This window comes from Triticum urartu, chromosome 5A (genome assembly GCF_056163025.1).
Source record: "Triticum urartu cultivar PI428250 chromosome 5A, HENAU_Tu73, whole genome shotgun sequence".
NCBI lineage: Eukaryota > Viridiplantae > Streptophyta > Magnoliopsida > Poales > Poaceae > Triticum > Triticum urartu.
Window position 1 is genome coordinate 443,663,364 of NC_141877.1, and position 18,406 is coordinate 443,681,769.

An 18,406-nucleotide genomic window follows, 5' to 3' on the forward strand; every position below is an offset into this window, starting at 1 on the left:
GATTGTCAGGGTCAACTTGCCCGTCCTCACGATCATCCTGTTCGGATGTTGGTTCGATGGGGCCTTCTTGGTCTTCGGCGTTCTCCGGAGTATTATTTTCTCCGGTTCCGGTATTGCTGTCTTTTCCGGGACGCGATTTAGAGCGGCGCAGCTGACGTCGACGCTTTGGTGGGATCTTAGGAGGTTCCTCCTCAACTGGATCCTTCTCATTATCGACGTCGCCTTCTTTAGGTGTGTCCACCATGTACACATCATATGAGGAAGTGGCCGTCCATCGTCTGGTGAACGGCAGGTTTTGGGCCTGCTCCTCTCTAGCATCGTCGTCCATAGTGTCGATGTCTTCAGAGGCGTAATCGAGCATGTCAGTTAAATCCTCGACAGTGGCTATGAAGTGGGTGGTGGGTGGGAAGCAAAATTCCCTGCCCTCAGCCCCTAGTCCAGGCTGGGAGCAATTCGGAATCGATTCCTCTGTGATAGCGAGGGATCACATTAAGTCCAAAGCCTCGTTTAAGAGCGAGGTTTGGACGAGGAAGTGAGAGTCCATGGAGTTGGGCGGGACAGAAGTTCCCTGGTCGAGCTCACATGACGCGGACTTCGAGGGTTCGGAACTAGTCTATAGAGGAGAGTCCGGCTTTATTATGATAGAGAGAGCCTGACGCATCTCCGGGCCTGCCGGTGATGGTATCCCCTCCGGTTCTCCAGAATCGAGCTCCATGGCTGCAGAGAGTCCGACGGGCTCTAAACTCCTGTGTCCGGACATGGTGATGTGCTCCGGATCTATGGCCAGAGCAGTGGTTGGGGCCGCGAACCCTTGGAAGATCAAGTCTCCTCGGATATCAGCGACATAGGTTAGATTTCCAAAACCGATCTAATGACCAGGGGCGTAGCTGTCGATCTCCTCTAGGTGGCCAAGCAAGTTGGCCTGTAGTGCGAAGCTGTCGAATACAAAGATTTGGCTGGGGAGAAAAATCTCCTTCACGGCAACATTGTTGTAGATGATCGATGGAGCCATCAAGCCTTTTAACAACGACACAGTGGAACTCTCAATGAAAGCACCAATGTCGGTGTCAAAACCGGCAGATCTCGGGTAGGGGGTCCCGTATTGTGCGTCTAAGGATCGAAGGTAACAGGAGACGGGGACACGATGTTTAACCAGGTTCGGTCCCTCTTAATGGAGATAATACCCTACTTCCTGCTTGATTGACTTTGATGAGTATAGGGGTTACAAGAGTTGATCTACCTCGAGATCGTAATTGCTAAACCCTAGACGTCTAGCCTGTATGATTATGATTGCCTCTATGGACTAAACCCTCCGGTTTATATAGATACCGGAAGGGGCTAGGGTGGTACACAGTTGGTTTACAGAGAGAGGAATCTTCATATCCGAACGCCAAGCTTGCCTTCCACGCAAAGGAGAGTCCTATCTGGACACGGGGGAAAACCTTCCATCTTGTATCTTCACGGCCCATCAGTCCGGCCCCTGTCACATAGCCCGGACGCCCGAGGACCCCCTAATCCAGGACTCCCTCACCCGTAGCAGCCACGTAAAACTTCCAACAACAAAGTAGAGGGCGTCTAACTTGTTTTTGCAGGGCATGTTGTGATGTTATAAGGTCAAGACATGATGTGATATACGTTATTGTACGAGATGATCATGTTTTGGAAAAGTTATCGGCAACCGGCAGGAGCCTTATGGTTGTCTCTTTATTGTATGAAATGCAAGCGCCATGTAATTGCTTTACTTTATCACTATGCATTAGCGATGGTTGCAGAAGCAATAGTTGGCGAGACGACCACGACGCAACGATGGAGATCAAGGTGTCGAGCCGGTGACGATGGAGATCATGACGATGCTTTGGAGATGGAGATCAAAAGCACAAGATGATGATGGCTATATCATGTCACATATTTTGATTGCATGTGATGTTTATCTTTCACTACTAGGAAAAGGGCTATAGATGATATGGACACTAATGGCGCACCAAACATGTGGTGCGCCACTACTATATAGCAGTGGCGCACCATGTGCTGGTGCGCCATTAGTGGCCATATTACTAATGGCGCACCTGGTGTGTGATGCGCCATTAGTAGTTTTGTCTTGGCCCCACACCCCTCCTCAGACTTAGCAATGGCGCACCAGGGGAAAATGCGCCATTACTAGTTTTAACTAGTAATGGCGCACCAATAAAAGATGCGCCATTGCTATCTATACGTATGGCGCACCCCTACCAGTGCGCCATTGCTATCACCCCTTATCCCCTCCCTCTCGTCACGTCCTCTCCCCTCCCCTTCCTCCTGACACACTCACCTCCCTCAACTTCGATCTAGATCGGGAAGCCCCGCCCGCCCGCCTCTTCCTCTCCCTCCCAACCACGGCGAGCCCCCTTCCCCCTCCCTCACACCAGATCCAGGGCATGGATCCGTGGTGAGCTCCTTCCCCAACCCTCCTCACCGGATCCAGAGGAGAGCTGGTGACCACATCCTCCGGCAAGGGCGTTGCTCCGGGGTGTGGAGGCCGTCGAGCTGCAGGAGGAGGAGCTCCCCGCCACCCCAAGGCACGCCTCCTTCCACCCCTCGCTGCTGCGTCCAACCTGAATCCGGCAGCAGCATGGGATCCCCTCCAAATCTGAGGAGCATCTGACGCACGCGTGAGTGCCTTGTCTTCTTCTTCCTCCTCATCTGCTGCTTCTTCTCCTTCTTCCCCTGATCTGATGTGTTCGTGCGTGCGTGTGGTTGTGTGCAAGCAATGCAGTTGAAGGAAGGGGGCGGTCCATGGAGAAGCTGCTCCGACATTGACCAGGTAGATTGGTCTCACACGGCCAGGCCCGCCAGAGGAGCCTCTCCAGCGATGGGGATCCTACAAGGAAGGATTCCTTCCGCCTGCAAGTATACAGCCAGGTCAAATATCCTAGACGGCTAGACAAGTCAACATTGGAGGCGCATGTTGAGTCCAGTGCCGGTTTTGAACGTATGTACATGCTGACTAGTAAATGTTTAAGAAACTGTCTGTAAATCACTGAATAATTTTGTTGGATATACCTTGCTAATTTCTTTCTTATGCAGGCGTTGGATCATTCGTTCTAGGGTGGATTAATAACGATGAATGTATGTTGTTGCAATTTTGTTGAGATATGCTCAAAGATTAGCACTAAATGTAAATTTTACTACCTCTGTTTCTAGATGTAGGATATAGGAACAGAGGGTCTACATGTTTGTAGACGTTAACTCTCTGCCATACTGTATTCTTTTTTCAGAATTTTTAGAACATCTGAAATATAGTTTTCACTTGGTTCCCATTTTAATATGGATACTGAGTAGTGAGACGTTAATATTTTACATGTTTGTAGAAGAATGACACTTCTTGCCTCTTTGGCAAATATGAGTAGTGACAGACATATATTTCATTTAATCTTACCTGCAAGAAGAGTCCGTTTGGCGCCATAATCCGCATCCTGTCCTTGCCGGCGTTGCGCACTAACCGGAACGTCTCCGACTTCCCCGGGGACGTCGCCGTGGCCACCACCAAGCTGTCGCTCTGAACGCCCACGAACTGGTTGCCAAACACCTTCAAATTGAACGTCGTCTCGTTGATCCGCCATAGCAATCCCTTTTCTATCTTCAGTTTATATTGTATGAGGAGTACTAATGAACAAGTTTTGTTCACCCACTCATTCTTGCTTCAGCTTCACCACTTTTGTTGGTGGTGCATAATCACAACCACCACCAGCAGACACTTGTTGGACCTACCCTCAAACTAGTTCCACAAATATACCTCACTGTACCAACCTTCTACAGCAGTACAATCACGATAATTTCTACTAGTTCCACAAGAAAATTCATTTCTTTTCTCATGTGATTTTGCTCATGCCATATAGATATTAGTACTCACCAGTTTATGACATCTCTGCAGCAGCAGCACCAACTCGTTCAAGGGACAAGGGCTGCTTCTTCCTTCCCACCAACTCGTACTGGTTCCTCCGGGGTGCTTCTAAATCGATCTGCATAGCTGATTTTTGCCTATTGCTCTGTTTTCCTGCAGGGGAGGTACCGCTGGAGCTCTAAGGTGGCCTTAAACACCACCGATCTGGTCGGAGGTTGGGCAGATAAGGCCCTGCGTCTCCTGCTCCTTCCCATGTACGTGTTCATCCCAGTCTCTGACTCTTTGTCCAGACTTAACTACGTAGCGGCTACCTAGTATGGATATGATTACGAGCTAGCCGGATTGGATTATGTAGCCTACCTCAATGCTTAATTAGTCTGGCGGTATGTTGCACGCATACATGCATGCATCACGGTAGAGAATTGAAATCACTAGCTCTAGCTACTTCGTGGTTGAATGGTTTTCTTATTTGGATGAAAACCAGGCAGTGTAGTTATTTTTTATAGTTTATACACATACTGCACTGTTAATTAAAGGTTGTAACCTCACTGTCACGCTAATGGACGCAAAAAAGAAGAGTGGTAGTACTATCAATGGTTCAGTCAGCGCCTCAACAACATCTGCACTACTTCTGATATTGTTTTTCAGTAGCTTTTTTCTGCACCTTTTTCTTTCAGTTCTTAGTGCTGCTGCCCCATGAACACATTTTTTTTAATTTGACTGTACATTCAAATGAAGCCTTTGTTAAGTATACACTCCAAAATTCAGTTAACAGTAGCCTAACTGAATTTTCTGTTTCTGAATTTATGAACTCACTTTATATTTAGTTTATAAATTAATAGTAGCTTCAAAATTAAGTATCATTCGCATGGATCAACTGTTATTTTATTTTGTGGAGGATAAAGTTCAGATCATGAATAATGGCATTACAAGTGAACCTGGCACAATTACACATGTCCTGAACCTCATAGAATCTGACACTAGCAAGTCTTCATTGGCATGCAAGTACTACTTTTACATTGTCATGACAGGAACAATTAATTTGACATGTATCATTGGTACTGCTAAAACATTTCGTTCATGTTTCAACAAATTTGGTGGAGACCACTTCATATGTATTTTGCATATATGAATTATCTCCTGTTGCTTTCTAAGATGTTAGTTCTTTCAGTTCTAGCCTTCCTATATTTAATTCCTAGCTGCTGGACTACCTGCAGGACAACGAGTTCATCTACGACAGCTATCGCTGTGAGCAGTCCGTCCACGACGCGCTCCGCACCGTCTTCGCCGGGCACAACGAGATCCTCAACATCTGGAAGTAAGTCGCCGGCCATCTGTTTCCTGATGAATTTTCTTTCTAGCTCAATGTGATCGGATCTGACTAGTACGTTCAGATTTGCTCTTGTTTTCTTTTCAAATAGTACTAGTAGTCTATATTCCAGCTGTGCGACTACCTGTAGCCACTTGAATCGATGAGAATTCTTCAAGCCTACCTATAGGCACTTGAACAGATGTCTATCTCAGATCTGCTCATCTAAAAAATCCAAGTGGAGCACTATACTGGTAGTATAGTATAGTAATATTATCAAAAGGTAAATGCCCTGATTATTTAGCTCTGTCAGATAAATACTCGTCGAAAGTGGGCTCCTATCAAAATTTATTTCCATTAGAATCTTACTCATACAATATTCACGCCATGTAATTCTGGAAATATATGCTCATATCTAGTTCTGCATAAAAAATGATAGTATTGACATGTTATAAATAGTTTGTTTGTCTTTCTGTTTATTTTGTTACATTTTGCAGGGATAAAGTGAAGAAAAGGAAGAAAAGATTACTAGAAGATTAGTTTTAGGATTTTCTTTTATTTCGTTGCAATTTTTCTTTTATTGGATACTTGTAAAGACATTGTAATATTCTTACTATAATAAAAATTATGATTCTATTTCATTTTTTGTTTTTAAATTATTTTTTCTTATAGGTTGTTTTTTGTAAATTTAGTTTTTTTTGTTTTCCAAGTACATTACTAGTGGCGCATTTAAGCCCTTATTAGTGGCGCACCTTCCTTTATTACTAGTGGCGCACCTATAAGGTTATTAGTGGCGCACCTGGAGGGAATACCAGTGGAGCACCGAATGGTATACTAATGGCGCACCACATGGTGCACCATTAGTATCTGGTATACTAATGGCGCACCTGTGGTGCGCCATTAGTATATAATACTAGTGGCATGGTACTAGTGGCGCACCAGTAGTGCGCCATTAGTAGGCAAAACTGGTGCGCCACTAGTAGGCCTTTTCCTAGTAGTGTTTTATGCATCTTATTTTGCTTAGTACGGCGGTAGCATTATAAGATGATCCCTTCACTAAATTTCAAGGTATAAGTGTTCTCCCTGAGTATGCACCGTTGCGATAGTTCGTCGTGTTGAGACACCATGTGATGATCAGGTGTGATAGACTATGTTCAAATACAACGGGTGCAAGACAGTTTTGCACATGCAGAATACTCGGGTTAAACTTGACGAGCCTGGCATGTACAAACATGGCATCGGAACACTGGAGACCGAAAGGTCGAACATGAATCATATAGTAGATATGATCAACATAGAGATGTTCACCATTGATGACTACTCCATCTCACGTGATGATCGGACATGGTTTTGTTGATTTGGATCATGTATCATTTAGATGACTTGAGGATGTCTATCTAAGTGGGTGTTCTTAAGTAATTTGATTAATTGAACTTAATTTATCATGAACTTAGTCCTGATAGTATTTGTATATCTATGTTGTAGATTATTAGCCCGCGATATAGCTCCTATATATATTATTATATTTGATATGTTCCTAGAGAAAAGTTGAAATATGATAGTAGCAATGATGCGGACTGGGTCCGTGATCTGAGGATTATCCTTGTTGCTGCATAGAAGAATTATTTCCTTTATGCACTACTGGGTGACAAACCTGTTGCAGGAGCAGATACAGACGTTATGAACGTTTTACAAGCTCGATATGATGACTACTTGATAGTTTAGTGTGCCATGCTTTACGGCTTATAACCGGGACTTCAAAATCGTTTTGAACGCCACAGAGCATATGTGATGTTCCAAGAGCTAAAATTGGCATTTCAGACTCATGCCCCGTGTCGAGAGGTAAGAGACCTCTGACAAGTACTTTTCCTACAAGATGGAGGAGAATAGCTCAAACAGTGAGCATGTGCTCAGAATGTCTAGGTACTACAATCACTTGAATCAAGTGGGAGTTAATCTTCCAAATAATATAGTGATTGACAGAGTTCTCTAGTCACTATCACCAAGCTACTAAAACTTCATGATGAACTATAATGTGCAAGGGATAACGAAAAAGATTCTCGAGCTCTTCGCGATGCTGAAATCGGCGAAGGTGGAAATCAAGAAAGAGCATCAAGTGTTGATGGTTAACAAGACCACTAGTTTCAAGAAAAAAGGCAAAGGAAAAGAAAGGGAACTTCAAGAAGAATGACAAGCAAGTTGCCACTTCCGTGAAGAAGCCCAAATCTTGACCTATGCCTGAAACTGAGTGCTTCTACCGCAAAGGGAATGATCATTGGGAGCAGAACTGTCGGTGTTCTGGGAACGGGGGTACCCGGACTTGCTTGCCTATGGCCTGCGGCGTGGCTCAAGGAGTGGCCCAGTACGGCCCATCTTCATCAACACAAGCTCAAGACCGTCGCGAGGGGCCAAGCCTCGCGGGGCGGATGACAGAAAGCTTCCTCAGGCACGGCCTCGTCAGGCTGGCTCAGGAGGAGGCGGAGAGATCAAGGCAGGGTACCTCACAAGGTGTCCATGACGTAAGCCATGACGACCGAGGTCGGGCGGGCGCCAGCCTGCGCAGAGTCCTTGTTTCCTCTTTGGTGCAAAGGGAGCAAGCACAGGCAAGAGTATCAAGAAAAGGCAACCATTTTGGTGCAATAAGACCAAGACCAGCAGAACGGCAGGAAGGAGGTCATCGTGGAGCCCAAGCCGGCGTCACCGTCAGAGTCTTTGGCAGGCGAGGACCGACTTTAGTCAGGATAAGTGTACTAGATGTACCCCTTCAAAATGGCCAATTGTTGGCACCCTTCCCGCTCAATATTTGGGAAGAGGACTAGGGCCTTGCTCTATAAATAGGACTAGCCACCACAGAGTAGAGGCATCTGATAGAACCCTAGGAGGCGAGAAGCAAGAGAAGAGAGAAGAGGAAGAACCTTAGCCAGATCCACCACCACAAGAACTCCTCCCCTCGTGAGGCAGTTCTTCCTTGTATTGTTCATCATTAGCCCCTGAGGCAATCCACCACACTACAAACTGGAGTAGGGTATTACACCACAATGGTGGCCCGAACCAGTATAAACCCTCGTGTCCCTTGTGTTGTTCTTGGTGTAGTTTAGATCCTTGCGAGGCGACGAGACGTAGGTAGGTTGGAGGTGTGATCTCCGCGTGCACCCCAGAGTTTGAACCTAGAGGGTCTGCCGAAACCCGAAATCCGATATTTGGCCCGCTAGGTAGGGGTGCACCGGAATCTGCCTTCCGTCGCCCTGCTTTTTGCCGCCCCTCGCATCCATGTCGGACGCTCATTGAGCCCGCGCCGAGCGCTGTGCCGCTCTCGCTGCTTGCGTCGCCCAGACGGCCCCCGTCGGCGGGTGCCGCCGCCGTTCCCCGTCAGCTGCCGTCAACGCCGCCACCGCCCCGGCGGGGAACGAGCAGTAGGCGTCGTCTCTGCACCCTTCGGTGCGGCGGGAAGGCCGCACTGCCACCCCGTCGCTGACTCCAGCCGGTTCCTCCTCCCACGCCCGTCGCGTTCCTACGGACGCGCACGCCGCATTGCTCCTGGCATGGGAACTCCTGCACTACCGTCCCGTCGACGACCTCTACAACAAGTGGCTCGCCCGCATCACCGAGCTCGTTAGCGCCGCTGGGGGATCCCCTGCACCATCCCTCTTGCTGCACCGCGCCCCACCTTGCGCGGGCGATGAAGCTCCGGGTGCGCCTCAGCCGCCTCCCCCTCAAGAAGGCGCCTTGGCCCCGAGGCGCGTGGCCCCTGGGCGGAACCCACTCCGTCCAGATCCAGCTTAGCAAGAGAAGAGCTGCCAAGAGGTCCCTCGTCCCCAAGAAGCTGCCCAAGTGCTCCCCGCACCGGCCCGTCACGACCGCGCTCCTGCTCCAGCGCGCCAAGACCCCGCGCTGCTCCTGGCGGCAGCACATGGAGACCTCCAAGATCAAGCCCTCTGTCACCAAAGGCCTCCCGTGGCCACTACAGGCTGCCGTGCCTTCACCGCCGAGCGGCGCAGCGTGGCCTGGCCGGGTAAGTTCAAGGCAGACCTGCCTCCACGCTACGATGGCACGGCCGACCCTGCGGAGTTCCTCCAGCTCTATGAGCTGGGCATCGAAGCCGCCAACGGGGACGAGAAGGTCATGGCGAATTGGTTTCCCATGGCGCTCAAGGACGGTGCCCGCACCTGGCTCCTGAACCTGGCTTCTGGCACGATTTCCTCCTGGAACGAGATGCGCACCCGATTCATCGCCAACTTCCAAGGCACCCGCGATCGGCCCCCGGCCATGAGTGACTTGCGCCGCATCAAGCAGCAGCCAGGGGAGACCCTGCAGAAGTTCATCCAACGTTTCAACAACGCTCGCCTTAAGATCCCCAGGGTGTCTGAGGAGGCCATCATCTTAGCCTTCTCCGACGGTGTGCGTGACGTCAAGATGAAAGAAGAGCTCGCGATCCATGAAGACCTGTGCACATCCCTAGAGCTGTTCAACTTGGCGACCAAGTGCGCCAGGGCTGAGGAAGGACGCCTTTCCCTCCTCGAGCTGCCGGCTGCCGACCCAGAAGAGAAGAAGCCCAAGGTCAAGGATGTGAAGCGCAAGGGGGCTGCCGTGCTTGTAGCAGAGCCGGACACCAAGCGCGGAAGGGATCAGCCTGAGCCATCCAAGGGCAGCCGGTACTGCGTGTACCACGACCTCCACACCCACAACACCAACGAATGCCAAGAGCTCAGGGCCGTGCGGGATGTGCGAGCCGGCCGACGCCCCGAGCACAACGACCGGGGCTATGGCCGATGAGCAGGAAGAGGTGGAGGACGATGGGAAGACCGTGGCCCTCGCCAATGGTGGCGTGACCGACCTCGCGAGGACCACTGGCAGGATCAGCCTCGTGAGGGAGGTTGGAGGGACCCGCCTCGCGAGGGAGGCTGGAGGGATCAGCCTCGCGAGGATCACCCACAAGGCAACGCAGGCCTTCCTCCTCTGCCACCGCAGCCAAGGAGAAATGAAGACCGTCATCAGGAGGAGGGGGCTAGGGGCTTCCAGGAGCCGCGCGCAATCGCTTGCATCCTGGGTGGAGCTCAAGCCCCAGCCTCTCAGTGCATCTTCAAGCAGTTCGCTCGCGAAGTGAATGCAGTCCTCCCCAGGCTCGAAGCCACACGCCCCCTCAGGTGGTTAGCATGCGCCATCACGTTCAGCTCAGTGGATCATCTCAAGTGCACGGCAACAGACGGAGTCCTCCCGATGCTTTGTTCCCCAATCATCAGCAATGTGCAAGTCACCAGGACCATCATCGATGGCGGAGCAGGGCTCAATGTCCTGTCCGTCGAGACATTCAACAATCTCCAAGTGCCATAAAATCAGCTTCAGCCAACCAAGCCTTTCTCCGGAGTCACTGATGGTTCCACAGTTCCGATAGGGCAGGTCCGCCTTCCTGTCACCTTCGATACGCGCGACAACTACCGCACCGAGCTCATTGACTTCGACGTCACGCACATTCGCCTGCCGTACAATGTCATCCTTGGGTACCTAGCTCTGGCCAAATTCATGGCCATGACTCATCATGGCTACAATGTCCTCAAGATGCCAAGAAGCGGTGGAGTCATCACGGTGCCTTGTGAAGAGAGAGACGCAGTGTGTTCCTTGGAGCGTGCTTTTCAAGCCGCGTCAATTGAAGACTCAGATCACAGGAGCAGAGGGCTTCCCGAGGTGGTCCCTAAGAAGAAGAAGACATCCCCTGGTCATAACCCTCGGGAGGCAGGCCCCTCAGAGTCCACGCTCGTTCCAGGGGCGCCTCCTTCTGTCGCATAGGAAGGCGCGCCCGGCGCCCTCCTCGAGCAAGGCTCGGTGGCTCTCTCCTGGAGGGCCATCGACTTTGCTAAGCTCACGAGGGAGGCGCTCGGGCACCATTTGGAGGCGTGTTTCAAAGCACGTTTCCCTCAGGCAGGAGCAAGGCAAGGAGGACCAAACCCTCAGGAGTTTATCAGCGAGATCATTCAGGAGCTACAGGAATCAAGAGTCATGAGTGGTAGCCGCCACTTACCCGCCGTGGCTCCCCATCCGGGCGAGGATGGTGGGCTGTGCGTCTGTATCGACATACCAGGGCTCAACCGAGCCGCCTCTCAGGAGCGCCTCTGGCCCTCGCGCGTGAGACGCTGCGAGGGTCCACCCCACAGCTATGTTCGCATGCCTTACGGCCTGCCGAACGCGGCTGCTGTGCGCCAGCGCCTCATGAGGAGCATCCTGGAGGCTCAGGCGGCCAGGCATTCCACAGTCCTGGCAGAGATAGAGATGGTCCGCGAGGAGCCACCAGCGCCTCCGGAGCCTCCCGAGGCTCCTGGGCCTGGGGCTTGTGAGGATCGGCTTCCGCAGCGCACGACGTCCGCTACTTCAGCATCCCTTCATCTTCAACATCATCAGGTGACATCCTTCGAGTTTCTCTTTTCGGCTGGGAGCGCCCTCAGGGTTGCATCATTCCCAGGCCGCACGGGTCCGTCCCTGCGGCATGTATCCCTTTCGATTCATGTTTCTAGCTTACTTTATTGGGGGCGCCCCCTCGGGCTGCGTCATCCCCAGGCCGCTCGGGACCGACCCAGCGGTGTTCACCTTTTTCTGCACCTATCTAAATGAATTCGCTCCTTCATGGTTAACGCACTTGACCTAATCGCCCGCTCGATTGATGCCAACTGATGGAGCTGCTCCCTAACGGCACGACGCTTGCGCATGGGTCCGTCCCTGCAACGTCGACAAACCTGGATGGCTGAGCTCTCGCCGCAGCAACCCCGCAGGGCGCCACCTCACCAAGCCTTCAGTGCCTCGTCACCCCTCCAGAGCAACCAGCAGCTAGCCGGCAATTGTAACGGCAAACTCTCACTTTCCTTGTGATGAACTCGCAGGATCACTATAAGGAGCAGAGTCGGGTGAGGCATTCATAGCGTCTCCTTCGCTCTCGTCCACGTGAACCGCTTGCACGTTAAAAGGGGGGTACCTGAGCATCGCGACTCATGGACTCTTACTGGCTCTCCAGTCCTCACCTCCTTGCCTTGTCCACGGCATCGCGACCTGGCATACCAGCGACGGCTGAGCTCGCTCGAGGGCCGGGACCTGAGGACGTAGAGCACGAAGGGGAGCAGAGGCGAGAGGGAAGAGGCACGTGGGGACCTCGCCCGACAACTCCTCAGCTGCCAATGCGCGGGCCTGGCGCCGCGCCAAGGAGTGGCTTCTGACCCCCGAGATAAGTCGTCCTCCAGAAATACTAGCTATCGCAGCACCGACCTCACACCTAATGCAGTCCCGTTTGGGCAACGTCGCGCTCCTTTCTCACCAAACGATGGCTGCTTGAGCGCTAAAGGGGACCTCCTGAGCATCGCGACTCAGGGGCTCTTACTGGACCCCGGGCCGCTCACCTCCTGGCCTTGACCACGGCATCACGACCTGGCATACCAGCGACGGCTGAGACTTGCCTTGGGACCGGGACCTGTCAGCGCAGAGCGTCAAGTCCTCGCGAGGTTCGAAAGGAGGAACTAAGCTAAGATGGGACGAGCATCTCGCACCGCTTCACGATAAGGGTCATACAAATGGAACTGCGGGCACCTTACAAACCCCCACGGGGTGTGTTCTTCGATTCCTCACAGGGAACAAAAGGAGCAAATCCTAAAGAGCGCTAACTACGCGCGTCTCCGCAAGAGACGCCATCATCAACAGTGGGTCGTCAGGCACTGGCGCCAACCCCATCCAGATCACCGGCGCTGGGAGCCTGACGCGCCCGCCCGGCTCCGAGCACGGCTCGAGCTCGGGGGCTCGTAGCTGCCATTGCTCGTCTCCGGAGTCGCCAGAAGCTCGACAGAGGCGCTGGACCCTCCGTCCCCTTCGCTGCTGCTCGAGGAGCTGCCGAGGGGGCGACCGGCGGGCCTAGTCCTCGCGACGACGACGCCACGACCGCCCTTCTCGAGGCAACATTCCAGGCGGCGTCCTTCCGCGTCGAAGACCTTGAAGAACATCAAGGAAGCACCATCATACTCTAGGTGGATCACAAGGGCGCCCCTCGTCTGGCAGACTCGGAGGATCTCGCCCCAGCCTCGAGTCATGAAGACCTTGCCTGGAGCGACGACCGTAACCTCCGCTCCGGTCACAGGGGTGCTGCAGCCAGCATGCTACAGCCAGAGCTCCAGAGAGCCCCTCTACGGGATCTCGTAGGTGAAGGAGGGAGGAAGGCGAATCCAAGACTGAGGAGCATGGCGGCGTGGAGCACAAGCTCTCGGGAGGAGCCCTCGGCATGAACTCCGGGAGGAACAACGCGCACCGCCGTGACCCGCCGATGCCGAGGGTGGCGTCGTCCGTGGCGCTCGGCGTCAACTCCTTCAGGGCCCTCAATGCGGGCGTACAAGGGCAGCGGGAACCCTGGCGGCGGCTGCTCATACCAGGGCCTCGACACCTCCTGCCGGGCGCCCTCATCTCGGCGACAGAGGGTTAGCCATTTCTTCGGCGGAAGCGGATCGGGACCCTCTCAGGGGGCCTTTCCTTTCTCTTCTGCGAAAAACCGGCGGATCAGAGCCATTGTCGCAATGTGGAGCAAGGGCAAGGATGGAGAAGAAGGAGAAGCAAGAAGAGATGGACTGGAAAGGCCCGCGCCGTTCCGTACATATAGCCGGGGGAGGCCAACCGCCGGCCTCCACGATCACAGGTAATCGTGACGCGTTTTTCATGCTGGGACTTGTCAATTTGTGCAGTTGCCGAGGCGTCGTGGGGGAGCCAGGACGCCCACGTCCAATCAACCGCCACGCGGCGCCCAAGGCAGCAGGCTGTTGGGGCCCGCGGCGCTTCGCACTTGCCCCTTCGCTTCTCTGCTAAGCCAAGTCCAGGCGCGTATTGGGCCCGGGGGCTACTGTCGGCGTTCTGGGAACGGGGGTACCCAGACTTGCCTGCCTGCGGCCTGCAGCGTGGCTCAAGGAGTGGCCCAGTACGGCCCATCTTAATCAACACAAGCTCAAGACCCTCGTGAGGGGCCAAGCCTCGCGGGGCGGACGACAGAGAGCTTCCTCAGGCACGGCCTCGTCAGGCTGGCTCACGAGGAGGCGGAGAGATCAAGGCAGGGTACCTCACGAGGTGTCCATGACATAAGCCATGACGACCGAGACCGGGCGGGCGCCAGCCTGCGTAGAGTCCTTGTTTCCTCTTTGGTGCAAAGGGAGCAAGTGCAGGCAAGAGTATCAAGCAAAGGCAACCATTTTGGTGCAACAAGACCAAGACTAGCAGAACGGCAGGAAGGAGGTCATCGTGGAGCCCAAGCCGGCGTCACCGTCAGAGTCTTTGGCAGGCGAGGGCCGACTTTAGTTAGGATAAATGTACTAGATGTACCCCTTCAAAATGGCCAATTGTTGGCGTTCTTCCCGCTCAATATTTGGGAAGAGGACCAGGGCCTTGCTCTATAAATAGGACTAGCCACCACAGAGTAGAGGCATCTGATAGAACCCTAGGAGGCGAGAAGCGAGAGAAGAGAGAAGAGGAAGAACCTTAGCCAGATCCACCACCACAAGAACTCCTCCCCTCACGAGGCAGTTCTTCCTTGTATTGTTCATCATCAGCCCTTGAGGCAATCCACCACACCAGAAAGTGGAGTAGAGTATTACACCACAATGGTTGCCCGAACCCATATAAACCCTCGTGTCCCTTGTGTTGTTCTTGGTGTAGTTTAGATCCTTGTGAGGCGACGAGACGTAGGTAGGTTGGAGGTGTGATCTCCGCGTGCACCCCAGAGTTCGAACCTAGAGGGTCTGCCAGAACCCGAAATCCGACAAGAACTACCCCAAATACTTGACGGATAAGAAGGACGGCAAAATGAACAAATGTATATTTGATATACATGTTATTAATGTGTACATTACTAGTGTTCATAGTGACCCCAGAGTATTTGATACCGGTTCAGTTGCTAAGATTAGTAACTCAAAATAGGAGTTGTAAAATGAACAAAGACTAGTTAAAGGCGAGGTGACGATGTGTGTTGAAAGTGATTCCAAGGTTGATAAGATCGCCATCACACACTCCCTCTACTTTCGGGGTTAGTGTTGGACCTAAATAAATGTTAGTTCGTGTTTGCGTTGAGCATGAATATGATTGGATCATGTTTATTGCGATACGATTATTCATTTAAGTCAGAGAATAATTGTTATTCTGTTTACATGAATAAAACCTTCTATGGTCATACACCCAATGTAAATGGTTTATTGAATCTCGATCGTATTGATACACATCTATAATCTATAATATCTAAATAGTTCATCCCCACTATCTTATTTCTCTTAACATGCAAACTATCCACATAAGCAGCCCAGCCACATCATCTTTTCTTTATAGGCTTATAGGGCGGACCCACCACTGGTTGACTAGCTGTGTGCCACTCATTTGCTGATGACATCATTTTTTTGGTACTGAGAAAACTCTGTCCCAAATGTTGCACCGCGTGCTGTTTAACTCTCGATCTTCCAGTCGAACGCTTTGTTGGGATTAAAGATCTTCCGTTGCATTGACTCGGTTTCTGGAACCGACGAAGGCATTCGAAGAGACATGAGCGCTCACCTTTGTTTACCAATCCTTGGCATCTCGAAATCTTCAATCTGAACTTGGCGAGCGCTTCCAGGTCGCATCATCATCCACCTTGAATCCATATGGAGGGGAGGGGTTTGGGAGAGGCGGAACAGAGAGAGAATGGCGGTGTGCCGCCTGCTCTGCATCTCCGAGCTCCCCAACATGCCGCGGATGCAGATCCTGATCCTGTTGCCACTTAAGTCAGCTATCCACAGCGGCATGAGAGCATGAGGTTTAGGATCAGCGGTGGCTCGTGCCATCCTCACTCAGCCTTGGAGTCCCGTCTGGTGCAGAGGATAGATCGGGTACTCACGGTGACACGAGAGTATGAGACTCCAGCCAATCACGTCAAGGTGTTGCTCAGCCTGGGCGGAGATGCGCGCAGATAGAACCTAACCTTGCCATCCAACGCTCGGGACATGGCCATCTACCTGTCAGCTCGCACCCAGAGACACGAGCACTCTCTTTGTCGTTTGCCCGATAGGGACCGCATATCTCGGCTTGCCAGCGTCGTTGGATGCTGCGGAGTGTGGACGGCAGGGTCGTAGACACGGACATGTTCATGTCGCGGTTTTATGCTGCTGGAAGGCGCTGACAATTACGGCGGGTCCATCCCGTGGAGCTGCTCCCAGGACTCTGATGCTGTAGTGCAGATTAATGCAAAACCGGAAGAAAATCACAGGTACCTTCTACTTTGTAGACTTATAGTGACCTGATGCCAAAATTTGAAGTCCATAGTTTGTTGTTCGCTTGCTTATTTTATTTAACAAATTTTATTAGCACGTCGCATCTTTTAACAAGCTTTGTTGAGAAAATTACAGAATCTGTAATGCTTACAGTTTAGTCCATTTTGATTATGGTACCTTGCGGATTATATATTTGTATTGTTCCAACTAGGCTCCAACTTAATTACTCCATACTGTGTGCACAGCCTAACTCAAGAATTTGCAAGTTGGTAATTTCCTTTACATTTCATTTGGATGAACTTTAACTCCCTATTGTTTATATATAAGATAAAATTGCAGGAGTCATAGGTGGCATCTTCCAACTGCTCCTGCTCCTTACCACTGGCACTGTGGCACATGCAAGCAACCCGATCAAGGTTCTGAAAAATCCGTCTACCCGCGCGTCTTTGTAGTCCATATTGCCGAAGAGCAACGCTATCTTCCTAGTGCCACCGCCAGCATGATTGTTGTCAGTTCTGTCACCTCCAATCTAACAGTAGTGGCCTCTCTGTATCTCAGTCAAATTTTCTCAAGCATTCGACCAAAGTGGGAATCAGTATATCCACTAGCACAGTTGGTTATTATGAGTTGAAACGGAGCTCGGTTTAACAAGGTGTGGGGAAATCTGTGAATTTTGCTGGTCCCATTGAAGTTTATCTTATTTGTCTTTCCTAAGGCGTCTATTGATTCTAAAAATTTTATTCATCATAAAGGAGAGACTGAAATAAATCTCTATAGGTTGTTGCCGCCGGTGGAGTGATTGTCATGAATATGGTTCTATAACAATATATATTTTTACTTAAAACTCACAAGGTAGAATTAGTAGCTTCCTTTGGCTTATGTCAGTGCCTGCTTGCAGTAATACGTTTTGAAGCAATGTTAAGGGAGTTGACCTGGTGTTGACAACTAACTTCATTTGCTTGCTTTATCTGCAGTTCTGTAATGTTAAGGAGTACGTCAATCTTAAACTTGCAAAACTAAATCACCTAATCAACATCTGCCTTTGAGTCTCAAAAAACATCTGCCTTTGACGAATACTCCTCTTCATCAAATCATCTTTCATATTTGTGTGTATATAAGAACCAGTGGTAAATGCTATATGGAAGTATGAATAATATTCAAAATACTAATTACAAATCCTCTATCCTATTGTATTTAGCATGTACTTAACCGCATACAGACTTCTTGCAAACAACCAAAAGGAGATCAGCGGCCCATTAGTAAAAAATAAAACAACCCTTCCAATTGTTGTTGAGACCAAACCATTAAGCATTTAGAAGCCTACTAGATGTCCTGATATGTCTTCAACATATTTATAATTTATGAAGTATTACGCTATTATATTATCAACCTTGGATGTTTTATATGCATTTATATGCTATTTTATATGATTTTTTGGGACTAACCTATTAACCTAGAGCCTAGTGCCAGTTCCTATTTTTTTCTTGTTTTAGAATATCGCAGAAAAGGAAAACTAAACGGAGTCCAATTGGCCTGAAACTTGACGGAGCTTATTTTTGGACCAGAAGAAGGCCACGGAGTCAAAGAGTTGGGCCCCCGGGTGATACGTCTCTGTCGTATCTACTTTTCCAAACACTTTTGCCCTTATTTTGGACTCTAACTTGTATGATTTGAATGGAACTAACCCGGACTGACGTTGTTTTCAGTAGAATTGCCATGATGTTGTTTTTGTGCAAAAAATAAAAGTTCTCGGAATGACCTGAAACTCCACGGAATATCTTAGAATAAATAATAAAAAATCCTCGCCAAAGATGAAGACCAGGGGGCCCACACCCTGTCCACGAGGGTGGGGGGCGCCCCCCCTCCTGGGTGCGCCCCTACCTCGTGGGCCCCCTGGAGACCCTCCGACGCCAACTCCAACTCCATATATTGGCTTTCGGGGAGAGAAAAAATCAGAGAGAAGAAATCATCGCG

The 18,406-nt window shown here is 50.7% G+C and overlaps 1 pseudogene; it reads left to right on the top strand.

Moving 5' to 3' along the window:
- Window positions 1–9,401: 9,401 nt before the first annotated feature.
- LOC147971830 (uncharacterized) lies at window positions 9,402–17,478 on the top strand (annotated as a pseudogene).
- The last annotated feature ends 928 nt before the right edge of the window (window positions 17,479–18,406 follow it).